At 38.1% G+C, this 16619-nt stretch overlaps 1 protein-coding gene and 1 long non-coding RNA gene across 2 annotated transcripts in view; both read right to left on the bottom strand.

The window, feature by feature from the left end:
* LOC144654706 (uncharacterized) overlaps positions 1 to 16619 on the bottom strand; it is a 92281-nt gene that overhangs the window by 29034 nt on the left and 46628 nt on the right. The window lies entirely within an intron of this gene.
* On the bottom strand, positions 5270 to 8747 carry LOC144654768 (uncharacterized). Its single transcript, XR_013570981.1, has 3 exons — positions 8549 to 8747; positions 8323 to 8456; positions 5270 to 5617 (listed from the first exon to the last, which is right to left on the bottom strand). It is a non-coding gene; the product is annotated as an uncharacterized LOC144654768 (long non-coding RNA).

The following is a 16619-nucleotide window of genomic DNA, read 5'->3' as shown; positions in this document are numbered from 1 at the left end:
GATTTAAGCTGCAATTTTTCATAGTCAAAACATTTCCTACAATAACAACCTTTGTTTCTCATCAATTCCCTACCGCTTTCACATACTCGTTCACAAACGCCACCATTAATACATTTCTGACATTTCTGACAAGTCTGATACATCAGCAGCTTATTCATCACTATTTTTATTTTACAAAAACTTACAAGAACATGGACTAACAAACAAACATGTACGTTTTCTTAGAAATATTATAACGCTCTCTAAATTACAACCACATTCCAAACACTCCATATAAGGAAGAAAACTACAACCCGTTTTCAAAACATGCAAAGCAGCTTAAAAATGCTACACAACTGTCAAACACTCCACAAATATCTAATGAAATACAAAACTTCCTACCTCATAGTTTGGCCATAAATAAACCGACTAATTGATGATAGGTCTCTCTCTCACTGCCTTCCTCAAACTTTCTTTCAGACTGTCTTCAACAGAAACAATAAGTTATACAGAAACAAAACCTAGAAAACAAAAACAAAACAATAATCATTCCATTAAAACAACAACTACTGAAAACTAACACATAACATCACGTACTCACCTATCTTAAATATCTAAACGTCTATCAAATTACTTCTTACTTCTCTAAACTAAGTAACAACTGAAAACCTTCATTAACATACGAACCGCTCTAAATATATCTGTGATGCTTACCTACTTATACGGGTAATGACAATATGAACAATAAGGACGCCTATTAAACATGTAACCCTATTCTTTCCACACCTTCAAACTAATCTGACCCGTTTGTGACCCGTCGCACATCCGTGCAAGATACTTGAGCAATTCATTAATAAGAATCAACTGATCGTTCACATTTTACGACACACAAGGAGAAATCACTTTATTCTACCACTGCAAACCCGATTTACCTTGCTACCTTGTCACTTCTTTACCTTACTGACGTCTTAGATGCATACTCTTGTTTTCAAAGTTGTTAAGATGCCATATTTTTGACACAGATTTTTATTTTTATTGAAATGTAAAAAATGGAGAACAGATGATTTTGTGACATAAGTACAATCATGAACAATTTACAAAGCAAATTAATTTCCGGTTTTTTCAGATAACGTTAACCGCGGTAATTGTGTGCCAATCTTTTATTTGATTGCGTGATAACTTGACTCAATTTTAGCTTAATAATATTCTCCTCTTGACACATTGTTTGACAGATCTGTAAATTGGTGCGACCATTTATTAGACATCTTTTTACAACGCCGGCTGTAATCTTGCAACAAATAAGAATCAACTAATCGTTCACATTTAACCACACACAAGAGACAATGAGTTTTTTCTCCGACTGCAAACCTGAGAGATTTACCTTGCTACTGTGTCACTTCTTCACCTTACGTAAGGTCTTAAAATAACCACAACTATGACAACCAAGTTCAAAACATTAGCATCTGTTTTTCAATTCACTTAGATAAAATCTTTTTATCATCTTTTTATCATATTGTCGGCATTTTGCCGAACTAACAAAGGGAAGGTACTTCATGTAATACATCACATTAGAGACGGGAATGTCCATTATTTTTTTAAGAAGGGGACAGAGAACAGATAGAACAATTTCCAGCACAGAAAAATAAAGCTGAAAAAAATCGTGCAAGGAGAACCATGAGGAAAAAAAAAGAAGAAAATCTTAAAGTTTGCTTTTGCATAACCAGAAAGCGAAAAAAAATACTGCCCAGAAAAATTGCCCAAACCCCTGCCCCATATCGCCTAAAAGCAAAATACTACGTACCTTATATTCCGAGAATTTACAATATATGTGTAACAATTAAACTCGAAGAGAAACCGCATATTATGCCAGGAGCGTTAGAATGAAGGTCTAAAAAGTTCACTTGGAATACAACCAAAGGTCTATTTCTTACCTTGTTTCCTTGCTACCTTATCACTTCGTTACCTTACGTGAGATCTTACACAAAGCACTATCCTGAGGGACCAAATCCACTGCAATATCTCGCGTTACGTCACGGTCACGTCGTTTACGACGTGACCGTGCCGTAACACGAGACAAAAAGGACACGAGCTATGATTCCTTGATCACAGTTACTAAGTGCTAAAAGGATGCAGCTAAATAAATTTCCAGCAATAGGCCATTTCCGAGTTACCCTTTGCCTCTGTCTCAAAGCGAGTCTACGTGCGAAACCATTCATGTGAAAATGAATTTCACCTTTAGGCTCATTTTCATGCAAATCAAACTCATTTTCATTTGAATGGTTTCGCACGTAGACTCGCTTTGAGACAGAGGCAAAGGGTAACTCGGAAATGGCCTATTACAAACGTTCCTTTTACAAACGTTCCTTTTACTCTCTCTTTGAAAGTAAATAGTATTATCATTCAATGCAATTTTATCTTCCTTTTCATTGGCCGAGAGCCCACCACGTGATCTGGAAATAACTGCCTACAAATAATGGTCTGCTCGTGCGCATTAGCGTCTGACAGTGAACTTAAATATTATTCTGCTCATCATGCGTAGTTGTGTTCACTCTTCCGAGAAAAATGGCAGCTCGTTTTCCAGAGATGAAGAAGAGCGGTTGGATTTGTCTACTAGGCCCGAAAAAACAGCGAAACTATAAAGAACGCAATAGAATTTACTCTTATTGTATTTCGGCAATATTATACCTAATCGTAACTTTTTGGTACGCTTCGGCGGCATATCAGCCGAGTTTGGTCAAGCCATGGTTCGTATTTTGGCGAGACGCAGTCAAGCCAAAATACCCATGGCGAGACCAAACGAGCCTGATATGCAGCCGAAGCGTACCAAAAAGGTACGATTAGGTATTTACCGTACCCAAATTCAGCCTAAACTCCCGTTATATTTATCGCTCTGTGGATGCCATGCTTGCAAGGAACGTACTGCAAATTGTATTGACTAGGTCTTCAACACTTTTACCAGGTTCTTCTTTGCCTTATTTTTCACTCGTTTGTTTAGAGTTTCATTCTCTAAATTTTCAAAATCAAAATTAAGCGAAAAATTTAGAAATTCGGACTCCATTTTTCAGTCTGAATGTCTCAGTACTCATCGGCAAACATCGCGCAATTGGCGAGCGCGCTCAAGTTTAGTTTTGGCAGGAACGTTTTTCTCTTTTTACGACCGCTAAACTACGAAATTCTGTTTTATTGGTAAAACCTCTTTTCAATTCATCGTACAGTAACACTTCTTTACTTCAAAGTGACCGTGATGTGGTGGCATATCAGGTCAGTGACTTGATATCGTAGGATATCAGGACAGTAGATCGCGCTTCTGATTGGCTACTTGCGAATTTGTATACGTAATTGGACTACATGCTGTCCAATTTGGAAATAATTTGATGAAAAAAAATCCGAGGGCAACCAAAATTTGGCTGTTAGAGGAATTTTTTGAATCAAATTAATTCCAAATTGGACAAGCATGTAGTCCGGTTACATATTAATTATATAGCTTGTAGTCAGTCAATCCAGCAAAAACAATAAACTTATGTCCAGAACGGGAAAAGCATTTAACAACCGTAGGCAAAACACAGCACATGCAACTCACTCAAATCATTGTCTTCGCAAATAAAACTTAAACAAAACAGTGCAATTTTATTCACCTGAGTTCGCGAAGCTTGCTACAACGGTGAGTAAAAACACTGCATCAATCAATGAAAGTCGTAAACAAAGTGTCCAAAGAGCTTTACAGCTTTTTGAATCTGACAAACTCCTTTCCACTATCTCGTTGATACTTCATCGCCGTCTTTTCTTTTCGAATTTCAGCAAAAAACGACAAAGAATTGCATCATCTGACAGATTTCTTGCTTCACTTCGCTGCACTTACGTTCACCCAAGTTTTGTACTATTGGAGCTGTTTTGCTCTTGGTTTTTTCTTCTTAAACAAAACAGTGCAATTTTATTCACCCGAGTTTGCGAAGCTTGCTACAAAGTGAGTGAAAACACTGCATCAATCAATGAAAGTCGTAAACGAAGTGTCCGAAGAGCGTAACAACTTCTTGAATCTGACAAACTCCTTTCCACTATCTCGTTCGTACTTCATCGCCGTCTGTTCTTTTCGAATTTCAGCAAAAAAACGACAAAGAAGGCGAAGTTACGCTTTCGTCTGTATTAATTCAGCAAGAAATAGTGCGGTTTCCACGCAGCTCCCGAAGGTACTTTGTGCGAAACAAATTCAGTGATCGAATGATAAAACAATTATTGAACTCGGTTCCCGCAAAATATCGTGATTTGTCAGTGCTCATTCTTTAGTTTTTGCGTTAGTAAACTTGCCTCTAGATCTTCAAATCCTGCATAATAACGGACTACTCCTTTTCCACAAGGCATGTTTTCTAACATTGTTGATAAATAAAGTGCATTTGCGTCGTAACCGACAATGTTTTTACAAAAATTAGGTTCTTTATACTGATGGTCTCTTATTTTTGTGACATCCACCTCATGATACCTTGTAAATACTATGCTTGGCCCTCCAACAACAGCTTCTTTTAGCATTTCGTACGCTTCTTTGCAAGGTGCATAAAGTTCAGCTCCTCTTTCAATAGATCCTCTGAGCAAGTAATGTACGCTAACCCCAGGAATACTAACTGCGTCTTTAAAAATGTCGATCCTCTTTTCAGCGTAAAAAGCTTTCATCTTTTCAAGAGCTTCCAGGCCAAGAGAGACGTCAAGATTGTTGTAATAGCGCAGCCAGTCTGCAAAGGTGTGCATGCCCTTTTCCGCAAATGTGCGCTTACACCCCTCCCACACTGTAAAAACTGACTAGTTAAAATAACCAATTAAAATTGTTGCCATATGCATCTGAGAGAACCCATTATTTTTAGTCATTTTGACCAGTTTAAAATGGTTTAAAATAACTAGATTCTTTTGGTTTGAAACAACTTATTTAATGAAGTTGAAATAACTAACAACAGGGTTAGTTTTACCTTTTTGTTACGTCATTTTAACTCAAATAATTATGTTGTTTTAACCATTAAAAATGGCAGTTTTAACCAGGTTATTTTAAGTCAAAATAGCCAGTATCTTTGGTTAAAATAACTAAATTATATTGGCTAGAAACCACCAAAATTAGTTAAATCAACCATTTAAAAAAGTACCCGGGGTGCATCTGAGACAACCCATTTTTTTTAGTTACTTTTTGTTAATTTAACTAAAAAAAATAGGTTAAAAATGGGGTTATTTTAACCATAAATAATTAGTAGATTTAACATATGTAAAAGAGTTGAGATGACACATTAAAATGGATCATATTGACAAGCAATTTCAGTTACATCTTTATTGAGTGTACAGTCAAGACGTATATACATGCAGTGAAAATGGCTTCATATAAGGCACTTTCTTTCACCTGTAACTGTATAAATGATATATTGAAAATATTGTGTTTCCACTTCTGGGATCGCAATTTGCTCCAATTAATGTAATACAGTAAAGAAATGAAAATTCAAACTATTTCTTTCTGTTGAAATGTAAGTGGCAAGGTTAAAAAGAACGAATTTCACCGAGAATTGCACCATTGACCGGCTAGCATCAACTGTTGTGTCGAAATGAGACTTGTGCTGTTGTTCACGGTTGCAGCTATCTCATGTTGAACATCCACATTCGAACCATTCTGCAACGAAAAGTGATTTGTTGTGATTATAAATCGTGCACATTAAATAATGTAATCTCGACCTACAAATAAGTCATTTCTTTTGACATTGTATTTTTTTTTCATGACAATACAAAGGTTTGGTTCCAACCGCATTTAGCTATTTCATTTTTTTTTATTTCTCACAATTATTGATACTTTTACAAAATTACCGCCACATAAAATGAATCACTAGCTACAAGTTCAGATGTCAAAAAACGATACCTAAAATGTTTCTGCCTTTCAGTGTTTTGGTTATATTACTTGTAAAATATTCCTTTGTGAAGCAGGCTTGCTTTTCCAAAGCCAATGATAACAGCATTGTAATGAAGACTTCCTATTCCAACCATGCATAACATTATCAGACTTTATACTATTATGAATAAAACCTAACGTGAATTGCACGCAGCCCCTTAAACGTCATTGTCAGAAGTAGACGATCTGGTGTAGTATTTCTTTCAATTTGCAATAAGCAGAATAAAGAAGTATATTATTTTTTTCTTTTGTTTTCTTTCATTAAAAACTGGCCATTTGCTTGGCACTCTTACTGTTATTCTCAAGCTCGATGATTTTTCCTTTAACTGTTTTAGCTGCATCAGACTGCAAAAAAGATTTTTTTTTTTCTATTTATGCGATTCGTTCTTTGCTTGCTTTCTCTTTTTTTCAGGATTTCACTCTTGGAGCACTGAACTTGTTGACTGCAGGTTGCTTTCAGATGGTGTTCATGAAGATATTGTTTGAAATAGTGAATTAATTTTGAATTTGGTATCAAAGGTTAAAAGGGAAGTCTATAAAAAAATGCGAGCCAGGTCGAAAAAGAAGCAAGAACCCACAGATTGCAGATTATAGCCCAAGCAAGGCTGTCCCAAGGGACAACCTCAGCAAGGAAATTGCCAGTAGGCAAGCAATTAAATCTTGCCTTGACAAAACAACGGCTTCTGCTGGAGTTCAGCCCTTCAACCCTTATCACATTTTAGTTTTTATTCAATCTTATCTGTTAGTTATGTACTTATGTACACAAGATCAAAGTCAATGAAACAGTACTTAAAGAGAAATAAGTTCAATTCATACATCAACAATTCAGTCCTCCAAGTAACTTAATAACAAAAAAAAGATTTAAACTGACTTCTCTTTTTGTGTCGAAGAATGTCCATTTTGGGTTGTTTAAAGCAAAACTGAACAGGCAAACTTGCGGACAATTTAAAAAAATTCCCTACATTCCATGTACCGAAATAAAATAAAAATAACCGGTCTGCGGTGCGGACACGTGGGGGCTTATAAACTTAGACATTACATGTTAATCGGAAACTTATTGTCAGAATCAACAACTTAATGGTTGTTATTTAAACTAATAACACACGTCACGCTACCTAGCAGTAAGAGATTAAGAGGAAATCCGCCAGGACTTCGAGTAGTTATTGGACAAAATTATGTACCAAAACTATTTACACCTGATTGCAAGCTTTTGTGGTACTGCTTCAAATATCTTATCGAAAGAAATCTTTTCTAACAACACCACACATCGAAAACACATTTTGAAGTTCCGCTGAATTCCACTGAATCGCTTAAAAGATGTAAGCTTTTGCCCATAGCTTGTGAACTTTAAATATCATTTTCTCAGACTCTGATAAGAAATTGTTGTACCAGAATTATTTCCACCTTATTGCAAACTTTTTTGTTACTGCTTCAAATATCTTATCAAAAGAAATCTTTTCTAACAACACCACACATCGAAAACACATTTTGAAGTTCCGCTGAATTCCACTGAATCGCTTAAAGACGAATTTACAAAATGGCTACACGTGAGATTTTGCCCATACCTTGTGAACTTTGAAATTCATTTTCTCAGACTCTGATAAGAAATTGTTGTGGGTGTTATCACGGATAATTACTTACATCTTTACCTTTTATTAAGGGTAGGAAATAACGCAATAGGATTTAAATTATTCTGGAAATTGATTTTTGCCCAACTTTAATAAATATTACTCGACTTCCTAGTGGATTCCGTCTTAAAATTTTAGCTCTGGGCAGTTCATACAGGGGGAAAAGGTAAGCGCAACATGAGATAAATGAACTGCACCAAAATAAACTGATTAAAAACTTATAGCCAGTGTTCAACTCCGTGAGATGGTAATAGATTCACGCGAACAATGGCGGCAAACAAAATACTTGATGTAATTCTTCAAAGTGGTTTCCGGAGATACCGGCAGTAAAATGAGAGGACATTTAAAACTCATAAAGGATGAACGTCACGCAAGCTAGCAGTAAGCGATTAAAATTTGAGCTCTGGGCAGTTAAAAAGGTAATCGCAGCATAAGATAAATGAACTACACCAAGATATACTGATAAAAAACTTATAACCAGTGCACAACTCCATGAGATGGAAACAGATTTACGCGAGTAACGCGCAAACAGAATACTTGAAGTGGATTCCGGAGATACCGGAAGAATGTCACAAGTCTGACTTTTATAATTACAATATTAATTTATGCACGGGCGCCAAAGCTTTTAGGCGGGAAAAACGGTTTTTTGGTTTCATTACCCATAAGATTGGAACTCCGTTCGCTGGGTAATCATCCCTAAACAGTTTCCATATATACAAAAAGTTAAGGATAGTATCCCAGAAAACTTTACATTTTACGTGCCAAGCATAGAAAATGAATAGTTCAGTAAAAGAATCCACCTACCAAGTGTGTCCATATCGCGATAGGAACGGGCCGGGATGAAGCGTTTTCTCGTTTCCAACTTGTCTTCGGTTAAATTAAGTTGATTGTCAAGCAATCGAACTCGAAGAAGTCTTCTCCCCTGTCCACTTCGTTAGCTATTTGGGTTTAAACACGATAAAATAGTCAAAAGTTAAATTTGCTGTTGTGTATTAAAAGTGGCGGACAACGATTGCTCAAATCGGCTTACTTTTTAGTTTTGAATGCGTCGTGGCAACTCTTCAACTGGCTCGTTCAGTTCCCGGTTAAAAACTAATTCAGTCACGTCCTCTTTGATGGTCAGAAGCACTGATGCCATTGAGAAAACGTACGTAGGAAAGAAACATTGATCAAACACCGGAGAATGTTCACCGGACGGGCGATTCTAAGAAACTGATATCAACTTGGTCACTACAGGTCATAAACTGCAACAGGAAAACAAAGGGACTTTACAGCATTGTCACCCTTTCCATTGTTACAACTTCAAAGCGGTTTTCTTTACGTGACAAAGCAAATCAAATAAATGGTCAGTTGATTGATACCAACGGAAATTCTAGAGATTCCTGTTTTATTCCGAAAATACCTAGCCTGCAGAACAGGCTTTTTATTTTTAAAATTTTTAGTTAGTTGCATCGCGTGACCCGCAAACCAGAAAATACCGTGAAATAGTAAGTTTTTAACTGGCCTCGATCTTGTTAATAATTTCAATTACCGACCGATTAGCCCGGTCGCCGAACAAATCACTAATCCGCACGGAAGGTTACTAAATCGCTGTGTGTAAACAGAGCGCTTGTTTAGTTCCCACTTTCCTATTACAGGTCGGATAAAAGGCATAAAAATGTTGCTCCCCAAATACTACACTTCAAGAAGCATTTTTCCATTCACTTTTATCAGGTCATCATTAGGCTGGGATTATGCTTAGTCAGATTTTTCAGGCAGAACTCTCTTGTAAGTGACCGAAATATTTCACACGGTCACGGTATTTCCGAATAGTAGTAAGAATTTTACCTTGTATCAATGAAAGATTATAAAGCATGTAGGCTGGTGTTGTAGCTTTTTGTTGTGATAGTCTGTCGTATTTATAACGACTTTTTTAAACCTGTCGTTTTTACCACTCACAATAGTATTGGGAGTTAGTCGTGCATTAGAACAAGTTAAAATAACTTATTTTAATAGTTATATCAGCCATTAGTAATTATTATAAATATTATATTTTTGTTTGGAACATGTAATCTGTCATCAGTTGAAACAATAAAGTTTACTTATTTTCTTCATCAATCGAGCTACTATGCAACGCTGAATGATCGCATTTTTACCGGCCTTTTTTGCATGTGGTCTTGCTGCACAATCTTGATCTTCGTTGTAGGCTGAACTACGTTTTCTAAGTTAGGGAATTTACCTAACTTACCACTTCAATCGATTACAAACAGGAAACAGAGTGAAAATACAATAAATGATTCCAAAAGTGGACTGAAAAATATAAATCACTTGTACCAGCTGTACTATGACTAAAGATGTTAGTCGTTTAAACTAATCAGAATAGTTGAGTTATCGTGACTAATATCAATGGTTAAAACCACAATTATGCAAGGTTGATTTAACTATTTTCATTTGTTGACAATTTCGACTGTTAAGAATGGTTAAAATGACTATTGTTTTTAGTTGCGACCATTTTAAATAGTTATTTTAACTAGTCCATTTTTACAGTGCAATCCTCCCTTGTGAGCACAAATTGCCCTTTCAACTTCGAAAACCACGCTGGGTAGTCAGGAAGCCCAGGGTAGTCAAGCTTTTCGGGGGAGTCAAACCACTCGTAAGGAAACCAAGATTTCTTTGCCTCGCATTCATAAGCCTTAACCCACTTTTCATAGCTTGTTCCCGGCCCAAGGTAGTTGATAATGTCAAGGAAACGAAAACCCTGAGTGAGCAAGAACATGATTTTGTTACCATTTTTTGCCACTCTGACTTTGCCTGTTGTGTCAGCAAGACATTCAGCAAAGTTGTTTTTAATCAAATTTAAATCGTAACTGCCAGAGTTAAACCCAACTACAGGAACTTGGTTGCACCATTCCTCGATTTTTTGTCTTTGTGCTTTTGGAAGCAGGCCCACGTCTTCTGGCATGAATTCCGCTCTTACTTGGGCCCGGATGTTTTTTCCGCGTCTCTCTAGCTCTTCCATAAACTTGCGGACCAGCTCCGTGGGGTCTCTTTCACAGATGTGGGTGGGCTCTCTTTCAAGAGTGTCACCGATGCTTACCGAGATTGGCACGTGCGCGTTTTCGATCGTGAGTGTTGGCGTCGGTTCCTTTCGCTGATTATTGTCGCCATACGCCTCGAAATCGTACAAGATCGCGTGCGGGTAGCTTTTTGTTTGCGCCCGCGGTAGATCAACAACGATTTCCCTTACTTCGCACGCCCAAGCCCCGATCACGCGGTAGCCGGCCCTTCGTAGCAATCTTGTACGTTTCATTGTAACTTTGAACCTGTCTTCGCGTGTTTGGTCGTTGCGGTCAATGATTTTGTTACGATCTTGCGGGTAACATTTTCGACACCCGTGCCAGTGGCACCCGTGGTATTGAAATACAGTTTTTGAAATAGGGTCGTACCCGTCGACAGGTGCGCGCTCAACCCAACGCTCGCCACCATGCCCGCACATTGCGTGGTGAATGTGAATTTTCCGCCGCTTGGCTTCTTGGTCAAGCCACCGAAGCGATTCTTTGGAAGCTTGATGGCTTGGATAGAAAGCCTTCTCAAAGCTCGTCTGCGGTTCCTCAACCTTTTTGCCCGGGCAATCGATTATTGTTTTTCCTTGGCTGCAAGTTTGGGTATGCCGTTTAAGGTTACAAACTTTTGTAAATCTCGCGTTGCAATGGGCGCATGCATACGTCTTGGCTAACCTTTCAACATTTTTAATGACAAACGCGTGCCCTTCCCAAATGCCGATCGCCAAAATGTTCTTTAGCATAGCTGAAGGGTTTCTTGTTAGGTTCCATACGACTTCCTCATCTTTTTCTCGCACAGGCTCATAAACTCGAATGCCGAGCCAATCAGATAAAGCAGCCCCCTGATTCAACTGCCTTTCAACTTTATCTAATTCATCAAGAGATGTTTTTGGACAGTCGGTCGGCTCAGTTGCGAGTTTAAAAAACCTCTTTGCGAGACCACGAGCTGCTGCTGTGCTTCGATGTGGGAGTGCTCCTTGATGCACAGCAATGCAACGCCATAGACACAAATTATCTTGATAGGTATCTAGCGCAACCATTGGACCCGCACGCCCACGCGCAAGATTGCGCAGCCAGTCTGGTAAGGGGCCTGTGCCTAACAGCGGTTGACGGTCAAGCACAACCTTTACATCAACATTAAAAAAGCTTACAAACTTCCACTTTGTATAAGGTCTTTTGATATTGTCAGGAGCCAGGCGTTTTGTCTCCTGTTCGCTCAACCATTTTTCCGCTGCAGAAAGCTTATTAACCCAAGGTGAGCCTTTGTTAATGTAGTAGACAATGACCGTATCATCATCAATGTTGCGCAACCGATACGAGTAAGCATGCCTGATATAAAACGCTGTGTTTACATTTTCTCGAATTTTTTCCATAAAGTTTAGTGTAAGGTCTTTTTCCAGACCTCTGATGAAGCGCCATCGAATAAAACGCCGGCCACTATTTTCCTCCTCCTCGTATTCCGCGACATCAAGAAGGTTTAAAATCTCATTCTGATAATTTGTTACCACCCGATTTTCGTGTGGTACAAAAGGATCAAATTCATTTTGAATGTTCTTCCTTTTTTGCTCCTTCTTTTCCTTGCGACGAAGTCGCTGAGGGGGTTTTGGGTAATACTTTTGTGAAAGCAACGGTTTTAGCAAACGCTCTTGCACTTCAAGAGGGATCGGCTCATCCAGTATATTACGGACAACTTCACGAAGTGGGCCCGACATTTGAGGCATTCGCTCAATTTGTTGCTCAACAAACTCGTCAAATTTACTTGCTTTGTTCGCGGTCAACAAGGTCTTGCTGAAAGCCATGTACCTAAAAAGCGCAAATGTTCAATTGACATGAAGCCGCGAGCGGCATGCAAATTTGTGCGTGGGTGTCGGGGGTTTACCCGAATGATATATTTAGACGCTGTAATTTCATGGCTCATCGCTATGAGGGGTTATCCCCGCCATAATTGTTTTTTCATTTTAAGGTAGTGTTCTTCTTTTTATTGTAGCAACTGTCATTTCGCTTTAGTCGTTTCTCTTCCGCGAAAGGCAAATTTTGTGAAATTATGCATCAAGTTCCATCAAATATGGTTATGCCGAATTAAGAATGCACCCATGGATGCTCAATTTGAGCAGAATTCAGGAAGCCAAATTCGACAGAATTTGGTCACTCGAATTTTGCGAAATTCAACTCACTGAGCCCTCAAACATACTTGTCAGCGGTTTTGCTTAAAAAAGAAAAAGGAGCGGTCACTCAGCAAAAAACATGGCCGCCACAACTGTAGATTGTGGTGAAGTGCGCGAATGCCTTCGTACTCATCTTATTGATGTAGTGAGATTTTTAGAGGGTGGCAACCACGATTCCGATACGTTTGATTATACAGTGTTCAGGTTAGATTGGGTGTTAAATGTGCTCGCGAGATACTTGGACACTGAAGGTACCAGAGCAAACGCACGTATAATCCACCTCGTTCGTGAAGCGAGGGAAGCGGTTACCAACGCTAACGATAGTACAGATGCATTTCAGGCAGGTAGTATTTTTACTGGGCAGCGTGGACGGCCAAAGTTAGACGTTCCTCAAGAACAGCTACAATTTCTCGTAGAACGTCGATTTAACATTCCACAAATAGCTTCGCTTCTGGGTGTTAGTCAACGAACAGTTGAGAGACGTTTACGTGAATTTAACTTGAATATCAGTACTTCTTACAGCAGTTTAAGTGACCAAGAATTGGATGCAATTATCAACAGTATCCTTACTGATTTCCCTCAGACGGGCTACAAGCGGATGACAGGGTTTTTAAGAGCAAGAGGGATTATTGTCCAACAAAGTCGCATTCGAGCAGCAATGAGGAGAACAAATCCCGAAGGAACTTTGTTGCGAGCTCTTGGAATTCATGTCATTAGACGGCGTAGTTACCAGGTTGCTGGACCCCTAGCCCTTTGGCATATCGATGGTAACCATAAGCTCATTAGGTGAGGTACATGGGCAATTAGAGTTTGTTTACATAGAAGGAGAATGAAATTCATTCTCCTTCTATGTAAACAAACTCTAATAAATAAATAAATTAATTAATTATGCTGCCGTTGGACAGTGCGTAGGATCATCCGAGTCAGAATAGAAATTATATTAATTTGTCAATTAATCATCATCAATCATTCTTCTTTCATTAAAACAGGCCAATATCTTGTAGAGTGAATGACATAGATTATTTTTCATGTGAAGAGTCCTCCTGTGTCCAAGAAGAAAATGTCTCCTTGAACATTGAACATTGTCTTGCATAATTTTCATGTAATGTTGACAGAAGTGACCCACTCCCAAAAGAATAAATGAATCTTTATTAAATTGTCATAAAAATTGAAGCGCAGTATTTTAGCACTAAATGGGGACACTAAAACAATATGTGATTTTGGTATCTGTTCCAGTTATGCATAGTTAGTAGCTAGTTGCAATCTGTGGGTCATTGCTGTCACATCTGATGGTGCTTCACCAAATAGGAGGTTTTACCGCCTTCACAAACCCCTTGATGGAGATGCAGGCACTGATGTGTGTTATCGTGCAGTTAACATTTTTGCACCTCATGGCTTTGTCTACTTCCTCTCTGATGCCCCGCACCTAGTCAAAACAACACGGAACTGTCTCATGCACTCAGGTTCTGGGAAATGCACTCGGTATATGTGGAATGATGGTCAGTATGTACTGTGGCAGCACATCACACAGATGTTTTATCAGGATATGGATAATGGCTTGAAGCTGTTGCGTAGGCTGACATATGATCATGTACACCTGACCGCGTATTCTGTCATGCGGGTGAATCTTGCTGCACAAGTCCTGAGTGCCTCAGTCGCTGCAGTTCTGAAGTCATTTGGACCTCCAGAGGCAGCAGCTACTGCCAAGCTTTGTGAAATGGTGGATGGCTTCTTAGACTGTCTCAACGTGAGAAGCACAACTGAACATCAAAGAAAGTGCAAGCCTTTCGTAGCTCCTTACACCTCTGTTGATGATGAAAGGTGCGTTTGGACTTTACAACTTAACATTTTTTTGTGAAAATAACATTGTTAGCCTTGGGTGTAAAGTCATTTAATTTTTTTACTCTGTGCTTTGTTCCAGTAAGGACTTATGTTTAGAGGGGTTGATTCTGTTGTTATCAGAAGAAAATGTAGTATGCTAAAAAAAAAAACATGATTACTATTGGTACATTGAGCAGTTTTCAATTGAGTGTCATAAAACCAAAACCAAAGTAGTCACTTTAGCCAATGACAAACAACTCAGACAATCCAGTAAACTCAAAGCAAATTGATTGGTTTTGATTTTACTTCTGATTGGCTGAGAAAGTGATGCAAGAGTTTTTAACCAATCACTAAGTGTAGTAATCCAAAACCAGTGCAGACATTTTTATATTTTAGTCTTGCATGATTCCATGTTTAAGATGATTTATGGTTTTGCTTTTATTTTCTAGATTTGCATGGTTAATGAAATTCTTGGACTACCTGAAGACTTGGAAGGAGAGTGTCGACAACAGACCTGGTAACTTCACACAGAATGCCAGGAACCGAATGTTTCTCTCGTGGCAGACGCACGAAGGTTTTGAGATTACTGTCCACTCTGTTGTGGAGGTAACAAAATTTCTGCTGAATGAAGGAATGGAATTTGTCCTAACTGAGCGGTTCTGCCAGGATCCAGTGGAAGAGTATTTTGGAAGCCAGCGCAAACTGGGTAGGCGCAGCGACAATCCCGATATAAGAACATTTGGCTACAACAGTAACACCATTAGAATTCAGAGGACAGTGTCCTGTCAGAGTGGCAACACTAGAGGTCGAAAGGACAAAACACGAGCTTGGGAACAGGTCACTGATCTGAAGTTACCATGCCGAAAAAAGCAGAAAGCAAATTAAGTCACAACTGTGTTAGTGCCATTACTTTCATATACTGTAGCAGTTATTTTATTTGGCTATTCATAGTAGGCCTTTTACCACAAAGCATGAACTGTACATTATGTATTATAGCTCACAGTTGAAGAAAGAAATTTCATTTTGCTTTTTTATACAAGAAAAGGTTTTTGCTTTTAGTTTAAATTTCATACAACCCTTAAAGTCCTAAGATTGATCAAAATCAAATTTCTCCTTGAAATGACAATGATATTTGGTATGTGTATTGAAAGTTGAAATTAATTCTCCTAAATTATTAAAAGAAATGCATAGATAACACTAAGGAGAATTTTTATGTTGATCATGGGGCTTTAATGTTGGGATAAGGAAAAAACTTAACTGCCTCTTTGGCCTTTTGAAGTAGGCCATCAACCACATGGCATCTAGTGTACATTATGTAATATAGGAACAGAGTTACCGGTTACTCATGTCATGGTTGCGGAAGAAATTTTGTAGTGCTTTTTGCAATAGGAAAAAAATTGTTTATTTTGACTCTTCAAAGTCCCAAGATTGTTCAAATTCAAGTTTCTCCTTGTACAATCAATGCATCTGTTTCACCTATCAGGCAATGAGACTTACTAATGGGACGGTTTATTAAAAGTACAAATACATTTTTTCCTGCTATTACTGAAAAAAAAAAAATGATCATGGGTCTTTATTGTTTAGTGATCAGGTAAAAATGTAAAGCATCCCTCTTGCAGAGCCACTCCAGGGTTACGAGTAAAAAGTGATAGCTGGCATTTCAATTTTCAAATTGAGTTTTTTTATTTTTATAACATAAAAATGGAATAAAAGTTTGATAACAATTATTTAGAGTAAATGACAAGGAGTATAATTTGACCTTTAAGAGTTCATAGTTCTGATATAAGCATGAAAATTAAAATTTTTCTCACAGGTAACATGTACATGTACTGTGAATAGGGGTACTCATCGAATAAAAACAAAACAATATGCATTAACAACAGTCTCAGTCACCTCTTTGTTGTTCGTTCTCGTTACAACTTCTACTGATTTCCTTGCGAAGCGCCTTCGCTTTAGTATGCTTTGCCTTGATCTTATAGCGATGAACTATATCCTTGACAAAAGCGGACGAACGCACAAATACATACAAGCTCACAATTCCATGCAAGACATTCTTGCAAACATGGCAGTCTGG

The sequence above is a fragment of the Oculina patagonica genome, chromosome 5 (assembly GCF_052425735.1).
Source record: "Oculina patagonica isolate OP01 chromosome 5, crgOcupat, whole genome shotgun sequence".
Lineage (NCBI taxonomy): Eukaryota > Metazoa > Cnidaria > Anthozoa > Scleractinia > Oculinidae > Oculina > Oculina patagonica.
Note: the sequence above shows the minus strand (reverse complement) of the source record. Positions and strands in the feature narration are given on the sequence as shown.